Here is a 17,234-nt window from a genome sequence, read left to right on the forward strand (position 1 = left end):
GGGATTTTTGTTCGAACCTCTTTCTCTGAGTCCAGTCCGGTGACACGGCGATCCCTCCCTTACGCTCAGTAAGTTATACAGTTCATGTGTTGTCATGTTATGGTTCTATGAGTTTGCATACAGTATAAGATGTTCAGGCATTGTACTGAGTTTTGTATCCTAGTGTGCTATTGAAGTTGAACTGAAGCATTGTGGGGTGCAGAAGGGAGGAGCCTGCTCCCAAAGACTTAGGTGCCTGACTCCTGCGGACCCCTTCTACATCCCAATGTTAGCCGTGTCACCAGGATGGACTCAGAGAAAGGGGTTCGAACAGTAAGTTCTTACAAAAATCCCCTTTTTACATTAAATGGCAAATTATCTACCCAATTCTATTGTAACATCTATGAAGCCTCCTCCTCCATCATCACTTGGGGGGAGATGTATTATTACAGTATTATTAGGTTTGATACATCTCCCCTACAATCTTATGCCAGAATCACAGGAGCTCAGATTCAGGTAACAATGAGTGGGCCAGGATTGTTGGGGAGAGCAGAACACATGGATGCCAGGCAGCAGGAGCAGATCATCAGGGTGATCCAGGTGCTCTCATCAGCTGCAGCACAGACTGACAAGGTAAGTGCTCAGCAGAGGAGGCCAGGAGTGACTCAGTGGTAATGACTGTGACAGGGGACACTTCATAGCTGCCTCCTCTCCTGCATTCCGCAGGAGACTCCCCGAAATACGAGCAATCTCCCGGACACCCTGCAGAGTCAGCAATCTCTCTGATTTCACCTAACCCATATTATGCAGCAGTACATTTTTTTGGGGAAAAAGGGATATACAGTATACATTCACATGGAATCATCAACGCCATCTCCTGCATTCGGCATGTGCACAGTGATCCCTATGGCTGCAGCATTTTATATAAGGTTTCTCGAGGTCACTTATATGGAACCACATGTAAGACACAAAACATGAACAAGCCCCGACATGTATCAGTGTTTATACTTCACCCTGTACAGTAGATGTTACTGACTGCTTTGGGGCTCATCTACATTTGGATGCAGGTCATTTTATGATGTGTCTCTCAGATGTAGCAGTACATGACCGCACCTCTAGGTGTCACCCTCACAGTCTCCCTGACATGCTTATTCACAAGTGTGGGACACTTTAGTGACAGCTGTCTTAGGCTGAGATTTCTTGGGGACGTGGAGCCATCGGGAGGTCTTCGGCTGACGACACAATGAGTTACACAGTGCACCTGAATGGGACGAGGGGCTGTACGATATCCGTGTTTCCCCCATACACTGCAGCACAGATGTGGGCATGATCTGCATGGCACATCACAGTAACAGAGGGTGTCAGATTAGTTCCTGTTCTTTGGGTTCTTTTAATCATAGCTATGAATAGAAAAGGGGAAGAAGGGGAGCCGAGACTGGTATACGGGACATGCTGAGCAGTCGCTATGTCCGTCCTGGTATTCGCCATCGTCATCTGTGAGTACCGAGACTTTCTCTTACTTTTTCTTAAGTGACCAGATAATTAGATCTGTGCTTATCGGGGGCTCAAATATGACGTCACAGTTACAGATGGTTAGATATCAGTATATATGTGATTCAACATGTAATGAAGGCACAGTCTACAGTGGTGGTTGTCGCACTCAGTGGGTTATTCTGGTTCACTTCTTCTGGCAAATTCCTTCTTAGACGGACAAAACCATGTGCACTGCAGGGGGGCAGATGTAACATGTGCAGAGAGAATTCGATTTGGGTGAGTTATTTTGTTTCGGTGCAGGGAAAATACGGACTGCTTTATTTTGACACTGCAATATAGATCTCACTTTGAAGTAAAACGCCATCAAATCAAACTCTCTCTGCACAAGTAACATCTACCCCACCTGCAGTGCACATGGTTTTCTCCATCTAAGAAGGAATTTGCCAGGAGTGAACCAGAATAACCCCCTCAGTCCTCAAGGATCCCCAACAGTTCATGTTTCCCCAGATCACCGAGCACAGGTGCACTCATTACTCGCTGACAAATTTCCCAGGTTACACAGCAGGTGCACAGGTGCACTCATTACTCACTGGCACATTTCCCAGGTCACCCAGCAGGTGCACAGGTGCACTCGTTACTCACTGACACATTTCCCAGGTCACCCAGCAGGAGCACAGGTGTACCCATTACTCACTGACACATTTCCCAGGTTACCCAGCAGGTGCACAGGGGCACTCATTACTCACTGACACATTTTAAGAGATCTACAGGTGGAGGTAATTATTTCACCAGTGATTCTGTGAGGAGACCTGGAAAACGTGCCCTGTTGGAGGTCCTTGATGACTGAGGTTGGGGAGAATTATAAACATTTGGACGGAGAGAGATAAAGGGCAGACTGCATCAATGATAACAATTTGGCCAAGCCTTTGATGATGCCATTTTCTGAGGTTTAGCCACTTACCACTTATGCACCAAGCTCCAGAATAACACGTACTAGGGCTTGGATGCGGTGAGTAACTCCAGAAGGCGTAACCCTATTGAAGCCAATGGTCTGCAAAGACTGTTTCCAACGGCCAGGCAACACCTGCATATTCCGTGGCACTCCCAGAAAAAGCCAGCATTGCCTGTCAATCACCTTGTGTAGTCCAGCAAAGGCTAGCCTTCGCTTGGTCTGTTCGCAAGAGGCCCCCGTGCATGCGCGTTGGTTTGATAATTGGAATAAGCCCCATTATGTGTTACTACAGAGGCATATATATACGTATTGCACGGACACATACATAGTACATACGTGTCTAGGTCAACAGGCAATAGATTGACACATACAAAAGGTTGACATGTAAATGGTCAACACACCGTTTTTATGTCTATGTCAACATTTGTTGAAATGGACACCGTATTAGTGTCCTGTGTCCCCTGGCATGGCTGTGCTTGGGACGCTATTAGATTCTCCCTTTATGCTCACTGGGATCGTGAAGTAAGAAGTCATGAAGTCAGTTTAAAAAAAAAACCATGAAAAAGTCATGTCAACCTTTTCCTGTGTTGACCATTGTCAAGTCAACCTTTTCCTTGTGATGACCTTTCATTGTTGGACCTAGTGCAAGCCTACCAGCCTGTAAGTAATTATCATCCGCACTGTGTCATATACTGTACCATAGCACAGTGTTCCCTCTCTTCCTGCGGACATCCAGAATTGTCTTCGTATTAGGCCGTATATTCCAATATACTGTAGTTCCCTATATCTCAACTAAACATCTACAGTCTCGGTGAGTCTCCTTCTGCTAGAGATAAAAGAAGACCTGGTGGCAACCTAAGTACCGGTATGAGAATCTAGCAATAAGGGAACAGCTGGTGGCTGTTATAGGCAGAAGACCCTCCCCAGGGCTCTAGAGGTCCAACACCATTGTGCTAGTTTCCGTTACACACAAATTTTAGTATAATTAACATTAACTAGTAGGCAGGCTTCTACGGTCATAGTAAACCCCACACGCAGATGTGTCCGACTGTGTTTATAATCACTGACTTGTTTCTTTGTTACTCCTTCTTTAATATTGCAAAACAACCCTGAGTGGTTACATCACCGGCTGATTCATTTTCTTGTGTATGAGAGTTCATCTTTCTGTATGTACTGCTCTATCATTGAAGGATCTTATCTGCAGGGGTGCCGGACGGGGTCCCGACAGTCGGGATCCCAACAGGCATTCACCTGATGTCGGGATCCCGACTGTCAAAACACCAACAGCCGGGTTTCTGACGGCCACCTGCTATTTTCCCTCATGGGGGTCCACAACCCCCATAGAGGGAGAATAGAATAGGTGGCCCGCAGCATGGCGAGCGCAGTGAGCATGCAAGGGGCTTTGTTGCGCTCACCATGCTTTCTGTGTCCGGCCAGTCGGGATCCCGACATCAGGATAATGACTGTCGGACCCCTATACCACATCCATCTGCAGCACCCAGGGCAGGTACAGCTGTCTCTGCAGTCATCCCCTTCCCACGTCATGCCTGCAGCACCTGCTTGAGGTACTCAAATTCCTACCTACTGTGCTCTCTGGCAAGAGGAGGCTCCATAAAGAATTAATTGACATTCACCCTTGGTTGTGTGTGTGTGTGTGTGTGTGTGAATCACAGACTTGTGAATCACAGCCCAAAAACTGTGGTGAGAGAATGTGCTCTCCAGGATTGCTGTCAGTTGATTGGTTACTCTGCATGTCTTGCTCTGTAATTGGCCTGACTCTCCGATGGTCGCAATTCTAAATCTATGTGCTACTTAATAATACACAGACACAACAGCTATCCTGTATAACCTGGCCTGTAGCGGAGATGTCGGCTCACCTAGGTCTGTCTAATACATACTGTACCTGTCAACATCAGGATCCCGCCCCACATAAGCACCACAAATGATGAATGTATTATTATTAGTGTTATTATCAGTGTAATGCTGGTGGAAGTATTATTCTTACGTGACATTCAGAGTAACACATTAATGATTCTCTTTCTTTCAGTATCAGCTGTGAAGAATTCATGTAAGTACATTACCAGGAGCAGCAGAGACCTGATTAGTGTATGAGTTGTCATTGGTGCAGACTCTGGGCCTAATTCAGAGCAGCGAGCAAGGCTGCAATGTTTTCAGATGGACAAAACCATGTGCACTGCAGGTGAGGCAGATGTAACGTGCAGTGTGTTCTCTGATCCGTCAGGACTGACATCACAAATGGGCAAAACCATGCTGCTCTGCAGGTGGGGCAGATGTAACGTGCAGTGTGTTCTCTGATCCGTCAGGACTGACATCACAAATGGGCAAAACTATGCTGCACTGCAGGTGGGGCAGATGTAACGTGCAGTGTGTTCTCTGATCCGTCGGGACTGACATCACAAATGGGCAAAACCATGCTGCACTGCAGGTGGGGCAGATGTAACGTGCAGTGTGTTCTCTGATCCGTCGGGACTGACATCACAAATGGGCAAAACCATGCTGCACTCCAGGTGGGGCAGATGTAACATCTGCAACGTGTTCTCCGATCCGTCAGGACTGACATCACAAATGGTCATAACCATGCTGCACTGCAGGTGGGGCAGATGTAACATGTGCAACGTGTTCTCCGATCCGTCAGGACTGACATCACAAATGGACAAAACCATGCTGCACTGCAGGTGGGGCAGATGTAACGTGCAGTGTGTTCTCTGATCCGTCAGGACTGACATCACAAATGGGCAAAACCATGCTGCACTGCAGGTGGGGCAGATGTAACGTGCAGTGTGTTCTCTGATCAGTCAGGACTGACATCACAAATGGGCAAAACCATGCTGCACTGCAGGTGGGGCACATGTAACATGTGCAACGTGTTCTCTGATCCACCGGGACTGACATCACAAATGGGAAAAACCATGTGCACTGCAGGTGGGGCAGATGTAACATGTGCAGCGTGTTTTCTGATCCGTCGGGACTGACATTGGGCTGTCAATCACCATCGGCTCCCGGCGCGGCTGTACAGGCCATATGCTGTAATGTGACAATATATCGGGCATTGGCTGTGGTGCACAGCCGATGTGATATATCTGTGAACGATATATTGCTCGAACACACTGGCCGATGGTGCATCAATATATCGGACGTTCAGTTGAACGGCCAATATATCACCGAGTGTGTACGCACCTTAGACATTAAACTGTATAAGGTTCAATAAAAACTGGAGAAAATTAGGTTTGTTCCAAAACTATTGACCAGTAGAGGACAAATTGGTGCATAAGTCACAAAGGTCTCATAGATATGTAATGTTACCTTTCTGTATAATTCTTATCCCTGCGTGTTGTCAGAAATAAGTAACTACAAGAATTGACGCTAGGACATGATGAAATCACTATATTTATAAAGAACAATCTGAAGTCTCGATCTCTGCACTGTTACGTTGTGTGTCCTGCACAGGTGTTATTAATATCTATTTACCAGGTGACGCAGCCGGACCTGTGGTGGTGTTTACTCCGAACTGGAAGGATATATATGAAGGTGATAACGTGACTATGTCATGTGATGCGGAGTCTACGGCAGGATTCTACTTCTGGTATAAGAACAAGGTGCCCATAGAGAAGTATGTCCAGAGCTTTACAATTACATCTGCAGAAGAGGAGGACAGTGGGGATTATGAGTGCTGGGGCACTGAAGGTAGTCTCCCTGCCAGGCTGCACGTTCTCCCTAGGGGTGAGTTATGTTTCTGTTAGTGTGGGCCTGATTCACGTTTGTATGCATTGGTCCGATTATCACACAACGGGACTGCGCGTTATGCATACACCAAGCGCCACAATGAGAATTTCATGGAGCCGTGATTGACAGGAAGTTACAGTTTGGAGGCGTTAATGCAGAGTTCACGGAAGGCGTTATGGGGGGTTATGGCCGTTACGGTTATGGCCGTTTTCGGAGCGTGTACCTGCTGATGGCTGTAAGCTCGTATGTGCACATATATGTTGCCAATGAGTTTGCGATGACTTCGGTGTAATGGGAAGCGGTCATCTATTAGAATGAACTTAGGTCTACAGTCATTAGGTCGACCCCACTAGGTCGACTGGCAGGAAGGTCGACCTGACTTAAGGTCGACATGGGCCAAGGTCGACATGACTTAAGGTCGAATTTGCATAAAGGTCGACATGAGGAAGGTCGACTGGTCATAAGGTCGACATGGGTTTTTCACTGTTTTTTGACCTGACATGTGCCGACAGGCGGTATTTCATGCCCTACCATCCACTAGGGCGTGGTGGGAGAATAAAATAGTGTTCCGAGCGCAGCGAGGCACCGTGCCCGAAGCATCGCAAGCGTCCGATTCTCATTGCCAACTGTGTCCATGTCGACTGTGTCGACATTCGGATAAAAAAACAGTGAAAAACCCATGTCGACCTTATGACCAGTCGACCTTCCTCATGTCGACCTTTATGGAAATTCGACCTTAAGTCATGTCGACCTTGGCCCATGTCGACCTTAAGTCAGGTCGACCTTCCTGACAGTCGACCTAGTGGGGTCGACCTAATGACTGTAGACCTAAGTTCATTCTGACAGATGTCCCGATTCCGGTGTAATAGGGCAGTGCAGTACGGATGGTGACTTCTGGGCAGCACGGACGGTGTAATGGTTAGCATTACTGCCTCACAGTGCTGAGGTCATGGGTTTGATTCCCACCAAACTCCGGTTTCCTCCCACAATCCAAAAATATACAGGTAGGTTAATTGGCTTCCCAAAAAAATTAACCCTAGAATGTCTGTGTGTGCATGTACATGTGGTAGGGAATATAGATTTGAGCAGAAAAAAGGGGGCAAGGGACCAGCACCATATGTATTTTCTTAGATATAAGTTGAAAACGTGGATGGACACTATTCTCTACCAGTGGGAGATATTATGTATAAGTTCTCCCCTGTTTAACGGTGCTATCTACTGATTTAAAGAATGCATGAACAAACAGAAGAAAAGAAAATCAGTTTACGTTCGGAAGCACTCCTCATCCAATCAGTCTGAAAAGATTTAGGGCGAAATGTAATAGGGTGCGATTTTTAGACTAAAAAAAAATCGCACCAAATCGCACCTTTAAAAATCGCATTTTTTGCCGCGAATTCGCATATGTAATGAGATGCGAATTAGCGGCAAAAAATGCGATTTGCCGCGATTTTTAGTCATGAAAATGTGCGCATTTTCAGTCATGAAAATGTGCGCATTTTCATAAATGCGATTTTGTTCCAAAAAAAAAAAGAAAAAAAAAAAACGGCGTGGGGTCCCCCCTCCTAAGCATAACCAGCCCCGGGCTCATTGAGCCGGACCTGGTTCCAAAAATACGGGGGGACAAAAAGCATAGGGGTCCCCCGTATTTCTGAAACCAGCCCCGGACTCTTGGACCGGTCCTGGTTCCAAAAATACGGGGGACAAAAAATCTGGGGGTCCCCCGTATTTTGAAACCAGCACCGGGCTCCAACAGCCCGCGGTGTCATGCCACAGCCGGGGGACACTTTTTATACAAGGTCCCCCGGCCAAAACATGAGCACCGTGGCTGGTCAGCCTTGGACGGGGTACCTGGAGGAGTGGGGACCCCCCCAATAAAGGGGTCCCCCCCCCCAGGCTTCACCCGTCCAGGGCTGAAGCCCGGGGCTGTCACCGGCGTCCGTGGCCAGTGGACGCCGGCCTGATAGGGTTAAATCCATCATACATATCATTACATTGCTTTTTACTGGCGAACTACAAGTGCCAGCAGACCTCCCCCGCATGCTGGGACTTGGAGAACCACAAGTCCCAGCATGCGGGGCATTAATGGGCCCGCTGGGACTTGTAGTCCACCTGTAAAAAGAATGTTTATAAAAAACACACACACAGAGAAGTACAAGTTTATTACACACACACACCTCAATTTTACACCTGCATACTTACCATTCCTGGATCCAGCGCTGGTCTGGCTGCTTCACAGCCGGCTCCCCCCGCACTGACAGGCAGCGGGGAGAAGCGGCTGTCTCCGTCGCTTCTAACAGCCTCTGTAGCGCTGTCCGAGTGCTACAGAGGCTGAGAGCGTGATTGGCTGAGCTACAGTATGCGTCTCCATGGAGACGCATAGCTCAGTCCTGATTGGCTGAGCTATGCGTCTCCATGGAGACGCATACTGTAGCTCAGCCAATCACGCTCTCAGCCTCTGTAGCACTCGGACAGCGCTACAGAGGCTGTTAGAAGCGACGGAGACAGCCGCTTCTCCCCGCTGCCTGTCAGTGCGGGGGGAGCCGGCTGTGAAGCAGCCAGACCAGCGCTGGATCCAGGAATGGTAAGTATGCTGGTGTAAAATTGAGGTGTGTGTGTGTAATAAACTTGTACTTCTCTGTGTGTGTGTTTTTTATAAACATTCTTTTTACAGGTGGACTACAAGTCCCAGCGGGCCCATTAATGCCCCGCATGCTGGGACTTGTGGTTCTCCAAGTCCCAGCATGCGGGGGAGGTCTGCTGGCACTTGTAGTTCGCCAGTAAAAAGCAATGTAATGATATGTATGATGGATTTAACCCTATCAGGCCGGCGTCCACTGGCCACGGACGCCGGTGACAGCCCTGGGCTTCAGCCCTGGACGGGTGAAGCCTGGGGGGGGGGGACCCCTTTATTGGGGGGGTCCCCACTCCTCCAGGTACCCCGTCCAAGGCTGACCAGCCACGGTGCTCATGTTTTGGCCGGGGGACCTTGTATAAAAAGTGTCCCCCGGCTGTGGCATGACACCGCGGGCTGTTGGAGCCCGGTGCTGGTTTCAAAATACGGGGGACCCCCAGATTTTTTGTCCCCCGTATTTTTGGAACCAGGACCGGTCCAAGAGTCCGGGGCTGGTTTCAGAAATACGGGGGACCCCTATGCTTTTTGTCCCCCCGTATTTTTGGAACCAGGTCCGGCTCAATGAGCCCGGGGCTGGTTATGCTTAGGAGGGGGGACCCCACGCCGTTTTTTTTTTTTCTTTTTTTTTTTGGAACAAAATCGCATTTATGAAAATGCGCACATTTTCATGACTGAAAATGCGCACATTTTCATGACTAAAAATCGCGGCAAATCGCGGCAAATCGCATTTTTTGCCGCTAATTCGCATCTCATTACATATGCGAATTCGCGGCAAAAAATGCGATTTTTAAAGGTGCGATTTGGTGCGATTTTTTTTTAGTCTAAAAATCGCACCCTATTACATTTCGCCCTTAAATGTGTAATAACTTTAATGGTAATAGTGTTAATTCAAGGTTGTGCGACTGTCCTATCACAAATAGTTGCTTTAAATTGTATTAATTGTCTACCTTCGTGATAAGACTCCCTGTGTCAGGGATAAATGTAGCGAAATATTAAAATAAAGAGATGAAATTATAGAAAAGAAAGGAAAATTTTCAAGATTAAAATAAGGCTCTGCAAATCGCTGTATAGTGACCAGAGGTGTAACTAGGACTTGGTTGGCCCCATAGCAAAATTTTGAAGGGGCCCCCCTTCTACAGGGGGCGGAGGTACACAGGTAAAGTGCGGGTATAGGGTGACACGTGCACAGGTTGATTGGGGGTACAAGGCATCACAAACACATAGGGATAGGAGGGTACATGGTGTCACACACACACACACACGGGTAGGGGGTGTACAGTGTCACCTACAGTGAGGAGGGGGTTATAGGGTATCACACACACAAGGGTAGGGGGTGTACAGTGTCACATACAGTGAAGAGAGAGTTATAGGGTGTCACACACACACACACACACACACACACACACACACACACACACACACACACACACACACACACACAGGGGTAGTGGGAGTACAGTGTCACATACAGTGAGGAGGGGGTTATAAGGTGTCACACACACAGGGGTAGGGGGTGTACAGTGTCACATACAGTGAAGAGGGAGTTATAGGGTGTCACACACACACAGGGGTAGTGGGAGTACAGTGTCACATACAGTGAGGAGGGGGTTATAGGGTGTAACACACACACAGGGGTAGGGGGTGTACAGTGTCACATACAGTGAAGAGAGAGTTATAGGGTGTCACACACACACACACACACACACACACACACACACACACACACACACACACACACACAGGGGTAGTGGGAGTACAGTGTCACATACAGTGAGGAGGGGGTTATAAGGTGTCACACACAGGGGTAGGGGGTGTACAGTGTCACATACAGTGAAGAGGGAGTTATAGGGTGTCACACACACACCGGGGTAGTGGGAGTACAGTGTCACATACAGTGAGGAGGGGGTTATAGGGTGTAACACACACAGGGGTAGGGGGTGTACAGTGTCACATACAGTGAGGAGGGGGTTATAGGGTGTAACACACACACACACGAGTAGGGGGTGTACAGTGTCACATACAGTGAGGAGGGGGTTATAGGGTGTAACACACACACACACGAGTAGGGGGTGTACAGTGTCACACAAGGTGGGGATAGGAGGGAAGCACAGGGTGTCACACAAAAGGGAAGGGGTTACACTGCTGGAAGGTGGTTTCTGGGTGTCTCTCACACACACAAATGAGGTAGCAGTTGTACACCTACAGTCATTTGGCAGACCATCCTGCTTACAGTAGTAGGGGCAGTCAGCTATTACTTGTGGGGAAATTACACACACAGGAAGCCCCTCTATCCTAAACTCAGATAAAATCAACATTAAACATATAAACATTTAAAAGTCCTATTAGCGTCAGTGACATGACAACACTGCTGGCTTCACTTGGATTGAGAGAGAGAGGTGTAGAGAGAAGGAAGAAATAGAAAGGGAGTTAAGAGAAAAGTTACCTTATAACACCAGCCCTGAGCATTGGCAAGTAAGCCAGAGAGAGAGGTGAGGTCTCTGATGGGGGCGGGGCCTTACCTGCATAAAGCCCCGCCCCCTAAATGTCCGCGAATTGCGTCTCGGACAGAAGCCCGAAGTGAAGCGAGGCCTGCCACCTGACTAACAGTGTGACAGGCTAGTGAAAACTTTGTGGGGGGCTGGGGTATGGCACCGCCGCTACATCCTCCGCGGCTGCTGCTTGCGGGAGCCGGGAGGAGCTGGCTCTGCTCTGGCAGGGAACAAGTGTTGAGCTTTGACTACAGTGTGTGCAGGGGGAGCTGCGGGCCCTGGAAACAGCTCGGGCCCCATAGAAGCTGCACCCCCTGCACCCACGGTAGTTACGCCACTGTAGTGACTGTATTAATAAACCTTTATGATAGGTATATATAGTCTAGTACCAATGTGTGTTTGAGTGTCGGTACCCACTTAGTGTTTATGGTACCCTTATGGTCTTTTGGTTCCAGATATAATCTGAGTCGTTCTGGTATTATTGTATTTTCCTGTATGACAACAGGCTGTTTCCCATATAGATGAAACTGTGTTTTACTAAATTGTATCAAGCTCACAAAATAGTATCCCACATTAGGATGTTTGGCAACTTAGTAGCTGAACGTCAGTTAGAGGATATTCAGGTACTTGTTTCCTATCTGGGCGCCCACGATCAAAATCGCGTTGATCGGGGGTAAAAATCGCGGTGATCGCGGTCATCGCGGGCATCGCGGGTAAAATTGGATGGTCGCGATGCCCGCGATGACCGCGATCACCGCGATTTTCCCATAGGGAACAATGTTAAAAAAGGCTGATTGACCGCGATTTCACTGTTAAATGGCTCAATTGACCCGATTTGGCCATAATAACCCTGAATTAGGCCCAATTAACCCTTAAATGTCCCCCCCAAATTTTGACGCCACCCCACGATCGACGCCAACCCGAAGCGTGGCGAGCGCAGCGAGCCCGCGAGGGGCGGCGGTACGCGTCCTCCGACCTTTTCATGCCCTACTATCCACTAGGGCGTGGTGTGAGAATATAATAGTGTGGCGAGCGCAGCGAGCCACCGAGCCCGAAGCGTGGCGAGCGCAGCGAGCCCCGCGAGGGGACGCGGATACCTTCACTGTGAAGGCCGCGAGGGGACGCGCATAACTGTGAAGGTATCCGCGTCCCCTCGCGGGGCTCGCTGCGCTCGCCACGCTTCGGGCTCGGTGGCTCGCTGCGCTCGCCACACTATTATATTCTCACACCACGCCCTAGTGGATAGTAGGGCATGAAAAGGTCGGAGCACGCGTACCGCCGCCCCTCGCGGGCTCGCTGCGCTCGCCACGCTTCGGGTTGGCGTCGATCGTGGGGTGGCGTCAAAATTTGGGGGGGATATTTAAGGGTTAATGGGCTCTGTGGCCCATTTAACATTGATTCCTATGGCCAAATCGGGTGGATTGAGGCATTTAACAGTAAAATCGGGTCCATCGCGGCTTTTTACATTGATTCCTATGGGAAATCGTGAGCATCGCGTCGCGGGCATCGCGGGTGCATTTATGGCCGGCCGCGACGCGACCGACACGATTTCCAAGTTTAACATTGGTTTCAATGGGAAATCGCGGGCATCGCGTCGGTCGCGTCGCGGCCATACATAAATGTACCCGCGATGCCCGCGACGGGCGCCCAGATAGGAAACCAGTACCGATATTCACATACCCTCTGTACGTTCTGAGTGCAAATATAGCTCAGTAATTGAGAGCTGTGTGTTTGCTCCGTTAGTGGGATAATATAATACTTTAAAGCTCTCTGATACTTATATTGACGTCGAGTTTAAAAGGTAGATCTGTGGTTTTGTCTACCGCTGGTACAATCTAAGGGAGCTCCAGTACAAGGAGATTAATGCCTGGTTATATTCTCAGGCTAGTACCCAGAACGTTTAATATGAGATGATAATAGTACTGTAATTTCTCATTTAATGGTCCTGGTGACACAGCTCAACATTGGGATGTAGGAGGGTCCGTAGGAGCCAGGCACCTATCCTAAAGCTTTTGGAGGGTAGGCTCCTCCCTCTGCATCCCAGACTCTTCAGTTCGTGTTAGGTGCCCACTGGAGTGGGTGCTATTCTAAAGGGCTTTATTAGAAGAGAAAAAAGATTTGTCGTATGGTGGTGCACCATTTATAAGAAAAACAATCATAAAATATACCTTTTATTAATTATGGTTAAAAAAGACGCGAAATATGACATACAACATGAAACATATACACAAGTGAAAACAGTGTGGTTTTAAAAGGCACGTGCGAGTTCAGAGAGCAACTACCTATATCTGAGTATATATGAGACCCTCTTATTCAACTCCTGCTTATATTATTATCAAACAGATCATATGGAGGAGGGTGTCTATTGGATTGGGTTTGTGTGGATTGTAATCAAGTTCTGCAGCCTGTTCCTTGTAGTGACCCCTAGTAAGTATTAGTATTATTGGCGCTTGTTAGAGCTCAACTTTCATATCACAGGGGTACTTGAGAGGGTACAGAGATATTCGCTACTAATGTTGTATCTGTTAGTTCAAATTGGATACAGTATGGCAGTGTGCCTATTTCATGTATCGCTCATAGTAAGGGCGTGCAGATACAATCAGTGTAGGTAGGCGCTGGTGTACTTATGCAGCTTGACCGCTGTCTGCAGTCACTCCCTGTGGTAGGGACAAGTGCTGCGATGCGGGCTGCTGTGCTCTGGCCGTCCCTCCCTGTGCCGCTGACCGTAGTACAGTGAGTACAGTGAGAATTGGTTTATGAAGAGCTCCATTCATCAGAGCCCCAAGGAAACACAATCCATATCCCAAATGCCAGATTGACAGCTACATTACCATATTGTGCATATGGATAAACACATACAGAAGGACCCACTAAATAGTAAACAGTTCGCTTATGATTCTATGACAACAATTAGAAAGGGCAATAATGCATAAGCCCGAAGACAGATGAGATTACATAACCAAATGTACACAATCACATAAGTATAAAGTTAACTGACACATGGTCGGGACCACTCGTAACAGGCGGACCACGATTGGAGAGTTTGAAATAAGCACAACCTTATAAACCTGCCCTGGGCACTTGGACCGGTTGCCCTGAGGAAGACCTGCGAAACGTACGCCGGCCGACCTAGCCGTGCGCACGTTCTCAGAGCACTACCGCTGATATTGTATGTTTTGTGTGTGATTGTAAATATCAGTCCTTTTTAGGACTCTAATGTACTAGCACCTTACGGCCAGAGCACCGCAGCCCGCATCGCAGCACTTGTCCCTATCACAGGGAGTGACTGCAGATAGCGATACGCTGCACGGCAAAACTAGTTATCCCCCTGTAACCGCAGTGTGACCAGCCCTTACGGTCAGCGGCACAGAGAGGGACGGCCAGAGCACCGCAGCCCGCATCGCAGCACTTGTCCCTACACAGGGAGTGACTGCAGACAGCGATACGCTGCACGGCAAAACTAGTTATCCCCCTAACCGCAGTGTGACCAGCCTCTACGGTCAGCGGCACAGGGAGGGACGGCCAGCGCACAGCAGCCCGCATCGCAGCACTTGTCCCTACCACAGGGAGTGACTGCAGACAGTGGTTAAGCTGCATAAGTACACCAGCGCCTACCTACACTGATTGTATCTGCACGCCCTTACTATGAGCGATACATGAAATAGGCACACTGCCATACTGTATCCAATTTGAACTAACAGATACAACATTATTAGCGAATATCTCTGTACCCTCTCAAGTACCCCTGTAATATGAAAGTTGAGCTCTAACAAGCGCCAATAATACTAATACTTACTAGGGGTCACTACAAGGAACAGGCTGCAGAACTTGATTACAATCCAATAGACACCCTCCTCCATATGATCTGTTTGACAATAATATAAGAAGGAGTTGAATAAGAGGGTCTCATATATACTCAGATATAGGTAGTTGCTCTCTGAACTCGCACGTGCCTTTTAAAAACACACTGTTTTCACTTGTGTATATGTTTCATGTTGTATGTCATATTTTGCGTCTTTTTTAACCATAATTAATAAAAGGTATATTTTATGATTGTTTTTCTTATAAATGGTGCACCACCATACGACAAATCTTTTTTCTCATCTAATAAAGTCTTCTCCAATATTGTCCGTGGTAGCACACCCCTAGAAATATAAGAACAATTACCTATTCTTACAAGAGGGGGCCAACCTCATATTATTCCAATACTCATCTCCCGTCCTGTGCAACAGACCCCCAACCCCTGACCTATTCTAAAGGGCTGCAGGAGCAGCCAAAGGATTAGAGTTAGTTAGGAGTTTTTTATTTTATTAACTTTTACACTAGCTTGGTAGGCACAGTGTGAGGATTCTCATTGAGACGCTACAGTTTGCCAGGTTCCACTCTCGAGTATTCCAGTGGAACATCCTGACATCCTGGTCAGGGAATACTCAGACCATGAAGTCAGAGCGCATAGTGCTGTCTCCAGAAACCCGGTCTTCCCTGTAATGGTGGATGGAGGTGGATTCCCTTCAGTGGGGTCGGTCTCTGCAGTCCTGGGACTGGCTGGTAGTCACTACCGACGCCAGTCTCAGGGGCTGGGGAGCAATTGTTCTGGACCTACGGCTTCAGGGCTTGTGGACCTCGGAGGAGTCATCCCTGCCGATCAATATCCTGGAACTGTGGGCTGTGTGGAAAGTGATATCCCTGGCAGGAGAAAGATTGCAGGGTCTTCCTTTGAGGATTCAGACGGACAATGCCACGGCTGTGGCATACCTGAATTATCAGGGAGGCACACGCAGCAGACTGGCCATGTGGGAAGTTCCCCAGATCTTCTTGTGGGCGGAGCAGAAGGTTCCAGCATTATCAGCGATATTCATTCCCAGGGTGGAGAATGTCGAGGCCGATTTCCTGAGCAGGTAGGAACTGCTCAAAGGGGAATGGAGTCTGAACTCACAGGTTTTTCACCAGATTGCAGTGAAGTGGGGAACTCCGGATGTGGACCTTATGGCATCCAGGTTTAATCATCAAGTACCCAGGTTCTATGCCAGGACAAGAGATCCACTGGCCGAAGCAGTGGATGCAATGACTATCCCCTGGGAGGGGAATCTGCTTTATGTTTTCCCGCCGTTTCCAATGCTGGTGAGAGTTCTGAAAAGAATCCAATCCCAAGGAATTCAGGTGATTCTAATAGCTCCAGATTGGCCAAGGAGGTACTGGTACTCGAGGGTTCAGAGATTGTCTGTGGACTCGTGGCATCTACCTCTGAGGTCAGATCTGTTAAGCCAAGGGCCGTTCTTCCACCTGGATTTAGCTCGGCTAAATTTGACGGCTTGGCTATTGAGACCACCATCTTAAAGAACAAGGGTTTCTCAGAGGCTGTGGTAAACACCATGGTAAAGGCTAGGAAGTCCGTGTCTTCGGCTAACTATTATAGGGTCTGGAAGAGCTATATTAGGTGATGTGAAAGGCAGAATTTGCATACATCTCGATTTCGATTTTCAAAGTTACTGAAGTTTTTGTAGGATGATTTCTCGTCTGGTCTAAGCCTTCAGTCACTCAAGGTACAGATATTGGCCCTGTCAATCTATTTCCAGAAGAGGATAGCGTTGCTACCGGAGGTGCAGACTTTCCTGCAAGTCTCCTTTTCTTATCTTTCATGATGACAGGGCTGTTCTCCAAACAGTACCCCAATTTTTGCCAAAAGTAGTCTCTGCTTTTCATTTGAATCAAGAGATAGTTCTGCCTGTGTTTCTACCCCCAGAGGGTTCCAGGAAAAGGGACAAATTGAGGAATTTGGACGTTGTGCACGCCTTGCGCATTTATGTGGACAGGGTGAAAGGTGTCAGGAAGACTGATACGTTGTTAGTCTTGTATGATGTGCACAAGATTGGTTGGCCTGCATCTAAGCAGACCATTGCTAGGTGGTTGCGTTCTATCATTGCCTTTGCATATACTAAGGTTG

At 48.1% G+C, this 17,234-nt stretch overlaps 1 protein-coding gene across 1 annotated transcript in view; it reads left to right on the forward strand.

The window, feature by feature from the left end:
- Window positions 1–401: 401 nt before the first annotated feature.
- The window catches only part of LOC146050301 (Fc receptor-like protein 5), an 81,326-nt gene continuing 64,493 nt past the window's right edge, over window positions 402–17,234 (forward strand). The window contains exons 1-3 of the mRNA XM_083167234.1: window positions 402–1,475; window positions 4,473–4,493; window positions 5,918–6,166. The gene's annotated coding sequence lies outside the window, so the exon portion shown is untranslated. The remainder of the gene's footprint in view (window positions 1,476–4,472; window positions 4,494–5,917; window positions 6,167–17,234) is intronic.

Source organism: Crinia signifera, chromosome 12 (genome assembly GCF_055691185.1).
Source record: "Crinia signifera chromosome 12, ASM5569118v1, whole genome shotgun sequence".
Taxonomy (NCBI): Eukaryota; Metazoa; Chordata; class Amphibia; order Anura; family Myobatrachidae; genus Crinia; species Crinia signifera.